The sequence below is a fragment of the Dendropsophus ebraccatus genome, unplaced genomic scaffold, assembly GCF_027789765.1.
Source record: "Dendropsophus ebraccatus isolate aDenEbr1 unplaced genomic scaffold, aDenEbr1.pat pat_scaffold_772_ctg1, whole genome shotgun sequence".
Taxonomy (NCBI): Eukaryota; Metazoa; Chordata; class Amphibia; order Anura; family Hylidae; genus Dendropsophus; species Dendropsophus ebraccatus.
The window spans coordinates 52,704-61,283 of NW_027210371.1; the positions used below are offsets into that span (position 1 = coordinate 52,704).

At 47.6% G+C, this 8,580-nt stretch overlaps 1 pseudogene; it reads right to left on the bottom strand.

Moving 5' to 3' along the window:
* Nucleotides 1–338: 338 nt before the first annotated feature.
* On the bottom strand, nt 339–2,626 carry LOC138779820 (uncharacterized; annotated as a pseudogene).
* Nucleotides 2,627–8,580: the final 5,954 nt, after the last annotated feature.

Sequence of the window (8,580 nt, forward strand, 5' to 3'; positions counted from 1 at the left end):
GCAGAGGCACTCCATCAAGTTAGACATAAACTGTGTTTCCCTGATCCGTCAGCATCTCCTTAGGAAATCCTACTCGGGAAAAGATGGTGAGAAGTGCATCCGCAACTTTATCGGCCCTGATGGAGGATAGGGCAACTGCTTCTGGGTACCTAGTAGCATAATCTACCACGGTAAGAATGTAGCTTTTGCCAGAACTACTGGGTACTGCTAACGGTCCTACAATATCTACGGCCACCCGCTGGAACGGCTCATCTATGATCGGTAAAGGGATGAGGGGAGCCTTGGGAACATGCCCAGGCTTTCCCATCCTTTGACAGACCAGACATGACCGGCAGAAGTTAGACACTTCTTTTCCCATACCCGGCCAATAGAAACGCTGTTTCAACCGGGTCCTGGGTCTTGCGGATACCCAAGTGGCCTGCGAGGGGTATCTCATGGGCCACTTGCAGTAGTCGCTCCCGGAATGGACGAGGCACTACCAGCTGCCTACTCTGCACCCATTCCGGTTGATCCTCGGTGGGAATCATCTGCTTATAGAGACGGCCCTGATCCCAGGTTATCCGCTCGGTATCCGATTCAGCCGGGGTGCTATCAGCCAGATCTCTCAGTTTCTGTAACGTCCCATCAGTCAGCAAAGCTGCCTGAAATTGGGCCCAGTCACTTTGAGAGTTGCCAGACATCACCTCGTCTGCTCTGATGCCTTGAGTCAGCTGTGAGCTGTCAGCTGACCCTCCAGCTGCTGGTATACACACCGCAGAGGAGCTTCCACTCACTGTGTCAGAGTGGCCCCGCCCACTACGCGTCACCACAGCTATGTACTTACAATCTGTTCCGCCCACCTGCTGAGGATCAGGGGTGAGGGGGACAGATGGAAGCCTGGTACAGTCCTGGTTATATACATCAGATTCATTACCTATGTCATTGGCATCAGGATTAGTACCCATGTTTATCACATTTAAAGGGTTAGTACAAACAGGGAGGTCATCTTTATCGACCTCCGCACTAGCACCAACCAATGAGGGGGATTCACACGAAATGCCAGGAACCTGTGAATCCTCCCTGACATCAGCAGGTACATAATGGGAGACTAAGGAACCAAGATCAGTGGCTAATAAGACATCCGTGGGAATATGATCCGTCACTCCCACCTCCCTTATTCCACTCCCAGCCCCCCAGTCAAGAAATACCCTCGCCATGGGCAAAGCGGGGCTCACTCCTCCAATCCCAGTCACAGTTCGTGTTTTCCCAGGGATTAAGTCCTCTTCGTTCACCAGTTCAGGGCGAACCAGGGTGATCTCCGCCCCAGTGTCCCTCAAGCCCATTGTGATTTTGTTACCCACGGTAACGGCCTGCATGTTATCACTGAGCTTCCCTCCCCGTCCACCCACAAACAAAACAGTAGATGGGGAAACCGGCGATTTGGGCACAGGGGTTGGTTTCTTCCTCTCGGGACAGTCTCGACTAATATGTCCCCCTTTGCGACACATAAAACAGATGCGGGTATCAGCAACAGGTTTGGTGGGGACCACAGGGGTAGAACCCCCAGAGGGTCGAGTAGCAGGGACAGAGTTGGTAGAAGTCTGCTTACCCCCTTTCCAGCTGGTCACTGCCGGCTTCTGATAATGCGGGGCCCGATTGGCAGTGTAGGTGTCGGCCAGCTTGGCTGCTTGCGCTGCGTCTCTGGGTTCTCGGTCCAAGATGAACTGACGAACTTCTGCGGGACACAGGTGCAAAAACTGATCCTTGACCATCAGGTCTTTGAGATCCTCAAAGGTGTGGATAGACAGTCCTTCGATCCACTGGTGAAAGTTGGTGTTCAATCCATCAACGACATCTGAATAACTGTCATGAGGTCCACGCTGCATAGCCCGGAATCGTTTCCGATACATCTCTGGCGAGAGATTGTATTTCTGGATGAGGGCTTGCTTAATGGCCTCATAGTCACCGTCCTTGTCTCTGGGCAAGGAGACAAAAAACCTCCAGGGCTTTGCCTCTCAGTCCTGGGGTCAAGTACCCGCGCCCACTGCTCACAAGGCAACTGGTACTGTCTGCAAATTTTCTCAAAGCCTCTGAGAAACGTGTCCAGGTCCCCATCCTTCTCCATCACCGGGAAGTGATCTAAACGGGGTTTAAGGTGTCCCGTCTCACTGGACTCACGGTTGGGTGGGAAATTACTGGACCTCTGGGCACGTGCTAGCTCCAGCTGATGCTGCCTCTCGGCCTCTGCCTGTCGTGCGGTGAATTCTCGTTCAGCTTGGCGTTCGCGTGCTGCGAATTCTCGATCAGCCTCCTGCTGTTGTGCTGCCGCTGCTGCAAATTCCCGTATGAGCTCCAACCGCAAAGCTTGGTCGCAGTCGGTCATCTGTTGGAGAATCAAAGGTAAAGGAGAGTCCGTACCATTCTGGGGACTGGCGCTACCGGTACGTTGGTGCCCCATGGATTCCAGAACCGGACCCTCTGCTGCCTCCGATGATGGTGTGGTGACCACAGGCTGCTCTGGCCGGGCATCATCTTCCATCAATGCTTGGATCAGCTGGTCTTTACTGCGATTCCCTCCTTCCAGACCTCTTTGCTCACAAAGACTGCGTAGCCCATCTCTCGTGTAGTTTCGATATGCCTCCGCCATTTTAGCAGGGATTTGCCAAATAAAAGATAGGATAGAAGAACAGAGAACAGGGGAGGGGAAAAACTGTTTCACATATATATATGTCTGTTATAACCAAGTGTATGCACTGAGAGCCTTCCTGTAGACTGAAAAAGTCTGCTACAGATAACTCAGCCCTTAAGTGTACAGAGCAATTTATTACTCCACAGACTTAATGTTCTAAGATATCCCACCGCTGCCACCAATTTGTCACGATCCCCGTGACTTAGGTTCTGGCTAGTAGGCAACCGGGCTCACCTCGGACCGTCTTGGATCAGCTACCAACCAGAACCTAACACCCAGTTACACGTTTTCTGCTGCCACCACACGTCACAATAAGGCTGACGTGACACCTTATCCTTATGCACACCGAAGGCAACTACAAATTACGTCTATCACAATCTTATGATAATCACTTACCCCTGGTAACGTTTTACTTCAGAGACATAGGGCCTTTTTAGAACACAGGAAAGCTCTTATTAAAGTGAAATTTAATATCAAATAAAAAAGGACAGTGCATACAGTACAGGTCACGATAAAAAAAGAGATGGTACAAAATAAACAGACACATACACACACAGTAAAAACAGTTCTTAAAATAAAAAGGAGAAAACCAGAACCTACTTTGCTATCGGGCTGTTTGGAACTGGAACGCTATGGGGATTAGCAGGAACGGCGGGCCAACACACTCATAACAAGTTCCCCAAGTGTTGAACACTCTCCCATCATCCTCCCTGCCTTATCAAGCATGGTGAGAGCAGTTGTCTCCCTCCCTCCTCTGACCTCACAGGGGGGTGACAGGGACTATGCTAATGAGCTAATGGTCCATCTTTTATGACCGGAGACGCTTGCCTGAAGATTTTCAAATCCTCATAACTTGGCAGGCGCGTTTCCGATCAGCATTCCAGGGGCATCAAACTACGGGGCATCACCTGCCGGTCACGGGCATACCAACCATGGGTCTGGTGTGCACCTGATTAGAGGAGTTACAGGTTTCCCTGGGTTCCCCTAGAGCCACTTTCTTGCTTTTACCATGGTGGGTCCCTCTCCCTACCCTGCTGACCTGTAGCGAATCTCACCTCTGGAATATGACAGCTTGTCATCTTTCTGAAGGGGTCAAATTTCTCCATAGACGTCTACAGTGACCTCTGATTGTCTCCTGCGTGAAACTCTGGATGCATATTGCAGCCAGACCCCTTGTCATAAAGCCATTACAGCATGAGGACGTTTTATTGCCCCCCCAGTCTGGTAAGAGATAAGCGAACCTGTTAATATCCAGGACTCTCACTATATGGCCCAATCCATCTAGCCATGACATCTAGTGCCCAAAGGAAACAGGACACCAGCTTCAAAAAGAAACAAAAAAAGTGTGTGTGTGTGTGTGGGGGGGGGGGGTGAGGAGCTTTGCCAAAGGAGTGTTCAGGGATATTTTATTCAAGATCGTGAATATATATTGATCATCCTCACACCTCCCAAAAACAAATATAATACATATGTATTGGATTACAGAGGATTGCATAGCATTGTGTTGGCGCAGGGGGCGCGGCCTACTGGCTTAAGCCCGGTACTGTTGGCAACATGCAATGCCACCTCTTCAGCAGACGAAACACTTTTTTTTCTTTCGGCGCTGGGGCCACTAATGGCATTGCACTGCCATTTGTATTTATAAACAAGCCCCCGCAACATAAAGTGCATGGCATAGCGTCGGAGCCGGGGGCGTGGCTTACCGCGATGGGGGCGGGGCTTACCGGCATAAGCCCGGTACAGCTGGCAACATGCACTGCATGGCATAGCGTCGGAGCCGGAGGCGGGGCTTACCGCGATGGGGGCGGGGCTTACCGGCATAAGCCCGGTACAGCTGGCAACATGCACTGCATGGCATAGCGTCGGAGCCGGAGGCGGGGCTTACCGCGATGGGGGCGGGGCTTACCGGCATAAGCCCGGTACAGCTGGCAACATGCACTGCATGGCATAGCGTCGGAGCCGGAGGCGAGGCTTACCGCGATGGGGGCGGGGCTTACCGGCATAAGCCCGGTACAGCTGGCAACATGCACTGCATGGGATAGCGTTGGAGCCGGAGGCGGAACTTACCGCGATGGGGGCGGGGCTTACCGGCATATGCTCGGTACAGCTGGCAACATGCACTGCATGGCATAGCGTCGGAGCCGGGGGCGGGCTTACCGCGATGGGGGCGGGGCTTACCGGCTTAAGCCCGGTACTGCTGGCAACATGCAATGCATTGCATAGCGTCGGCGCGGGGGGGGGGGCTTACCGCGATGGGGGCGGGGCTTACCGGCATAAGCCCGGTACAGCTGGCAACATGCACTGCATGGCATAGCGTCGGAGCCGGGGGGCGGGCTTACCGCGATGGGGGCGGGGCTTACCGGCTTAAGCCCGGTACAGCTGGAAACATGCAATGCGTTGCATAGCGTCGGCGCGGGGGGGGGGGGTACGGGGCTTACCGCGTCATGCTGTAAAAAACTAATAACCTGTAACCCCATCTATAACATCTAACCTTATTAATGGCAGAATGGATCATATTATCTTGGCATTAGTGGAATCAAATTATTATCATCCAAGATATATCTACACTGTATTACAGTCTCATTCTCTTCTCCACTCTCATATTGAGTATAGGGCTGAACTCTCACCTAGTAATTTCTTGACCTCCAAAATGGTGGATGACTGGAAGTCCTAATATGGTCGTGTCTAAATGGTCACGTGGGTAAAGTATGGATCATAGTGAGATATAGCTACGTGTCCAGCTTGACCAATCAAATTGGAGCTTTGCCAGTATACCATTTTTGGGATATAAGTTGTACTGGGTGTAACCATATTTGGGCATAAGTGTATATATTTTCCCGGTCAAGAGAGTATATAGACTTAGAAGGTTAGTTGGTTGGGGGTCTTTTTGTATACCATCTTTCAAGAGAAGCCTCCACGCACATCTGGGGTTTGTTAGCCCCCACCTCAGGAATTCACCCAAGGAAGTTCTTTGTTCTCTAGCCAAATCTTCAGTCACCATTGGAAAGAGACTACATCCCCATCATTTTTGGGACTCTGAGACTTGAACCACAGAGACATTCTAAGACATTTGTAAGACTATTGCCTTATTTCTCTTATGATTGATATCCTGCTTATATGATATTTGTACCTCCTTTGGTGAAGAATTAAACCCACCATATTTTTACCAACAAGTTTTCTTCTGCCGTCCTGGATCATTCAAATTTCCCTCCAAAGCACACTTTTCCTTTTTTTTTTAAACCTCATCCTTATTACAGAGTGGCGAGCCAACCAGATTCTTTATTTATTTTTGGATCCTCACCTAGTTCAGGGGGGACAGACTTGTGCGTTGTTTGTACAAGGTTACGGACAAATAAATAAACAAAGAAAAGGACCTGAAGCACGAGGTTTAAAGTCTGGGATTTAAAGGCTATTAAAGGAGTCACAACGGAAGCGTCCTTCAGCATCCAGGCAGTGACGGAGATAGCATCCCAGGAGGAGAACATCTAAAAGCTACCAGAGTGTGAGTATTTTAATTCCTTCTTTATATCATATATAGAGGATGGATTTCATTGATACCTATGCCAGTAAAAGTAATGTACAGTTTAGCTTTGATAATTGTCAGACAAATGCACAGTTATGGGAGAGATTGTATCAGCAATGTTTGGAGAGTAATAAATTGATTGACAAGAAATTGTTGTGTATAGATAAAGAGAAAAGAAAACTTAGAAATGTTTTAAATCTGGTAAAGATTTTCAATGATATACTAATAGAGGACGGTCAAAGAAGAAATGTCCGTGTGGTTCAGCAGGCAGAGACAAAGTCAGAGAAGGATTATTCAGATTGTGAGAACTGTTTCATTTTGGCACAGCAGCTTGAATTGTATGAACAGGAAATTGATGTAAAAACGCAGTTGTTATCAGACATATCCAGGGGTAACAGGATTGATCATAGAAATAACAGAAATGTGTGTACATTAACTAAGAAGAGTAAAACTACTGCAGATGGGTCTTTTGTGCCAAATCCGAGAGTTTCCGGAAATGTAATAGATAGCGATGACGAAGAGATTATTAGTACAGATGTAATAAAACGTAGAAAATTGCATGAGAGAGCTGCTAAGTTGAATTTGAAAATTCATGATCAGTTGATGAAAATAGCAAAGGATATTCCGGCTTTTAATGATAGGATGGATGCATTCTTTAACATTGATCTTTTTGAGTCGAATTGTGATAAATTTAATCTGACTGAGGAACAAAAGAATAAAGTATTTCAAGGTTGGTTACCCTCCCATATGTCAAAAAGATTAGAGACATCTCCGAGGAGCGATGGCTATCATAGTTCGGATTCGGATCGGTTGAGGCAATTACTTATGTTTATGACAGGAGAGCCTCTCCCTTCTTTGTCTATATTGGAATCATTAAAGTTAGCCCACAGGAGGACCCGTTCTCATTTCTGATGAAATTTGAGAAAGCGTACCGCATGGTAATGAAGGTGGAGGAGGGGGAGGAGCCTCTGGAAATGATTGCTGCATTTGTGAAAAAGTTTGGTTATTTGGATTCTTTGTCTTTGCATATTGCGTCAGAAAAGCCATCCTTGCATGAGGCGGCTACTTTTATTGATCGCATAAGGAGATCAATCAAAGTGAATCAGGTGAAGGCTAAGGTTGCAACTGTACAGAATAAAAGTGATCAACAGTTAGAGCAAACCCAGGGCAGCCTACCCAAGCCACAGATACATCAGGCTGCTGGACAGGGGGAATTTAGGACCCAGAAAAGAGGTAGAATTCAGGCCACGTGTTTTTTTTTGTAAGAGGCCTGGTCACATAAAAAATCAGTGCCGTGCTTTCTCCGTAGACAACTTTCTAGGTCCCATGAAAATGGTTTAGTCCCAACAGCACCGACTATTACAAATTCTGTGTCTGGAGAAAGTACTTCTACATCTCCGTATGCAGACCTAACAAGACAGATACAGGAAATGAAAAAGAATGGTTCTGCTATTCCGGACAGCAGGGGGGCAGGGAGACCTGAGGAGGGTGTGCCATCCTCCCATTGACTAAGGAATGTTTTAACCCATTGTTCACTGGAACTTGTAGCCCCTTTCTCAGTGGATAATTGTGGAAGGCCATTTGTGAGGGGGATTCTTGATGGTAATGACGTCACATTCCTTTGGATACAGGAGCTCAGCTCAGTGTAACTAATCAGCAGCACATGTTGTTAAGCCCTAATGCTCCAGTTTGTACAATTGGTTGGTTTCAGTGGAAAGGGGACCACTGACGCAACTTTGGTGAAAGGTGTTTTGTTTGAGATTCCTGGTTATTTGAGCATAGAGATGATGTTTGGTATTGTCCTAGTTCTCAGAATATTCTTGGTACTGATTTGATGAAAGCCAAGGCTGGATCATTGATCTAGCAAATCAAGTGATCTGGAAAGGCAATAAAAATTGTAAAGCTGTGGTGGTTGATCCAAGTGATTATGCTTCAGTTGCAGGGATTAATTGGTTGAGCAAATTTCTCCAAATCATGTTTGGCCAGAGGTAGACAATGATAATCTGGAACTTGTTGAGATTGTGCAGAAATATCCTTCTCTATGGGCTCAGTTTAGGAATGAGGTTGGAACATTGAAAGGATTTGAAGTCAGAGTGGATGGATTAGACCCTCCCCACAGAAGCAGTACAAGTTGCCGCCAGAAACCATAGAGCCTTTGTCTAAGATAATTAAGGAATTCTTCAACAAGGAGTTGTTTGCAAAGCCAATTCAATAACAAATAATCCAATTTGGGCAGTGATGAAAAGTGACAAATCAGTCAGGATGCTTTGGATTTGAGGTTGTTTAATAAGTATACGCCAAATGTAGCGCCTATCGTGGCCAGCACACCTGATATAATGGCGCGGTTGAACGCAAGGGCGAAATATTTTACCGTGTTAGATGTAAGTAA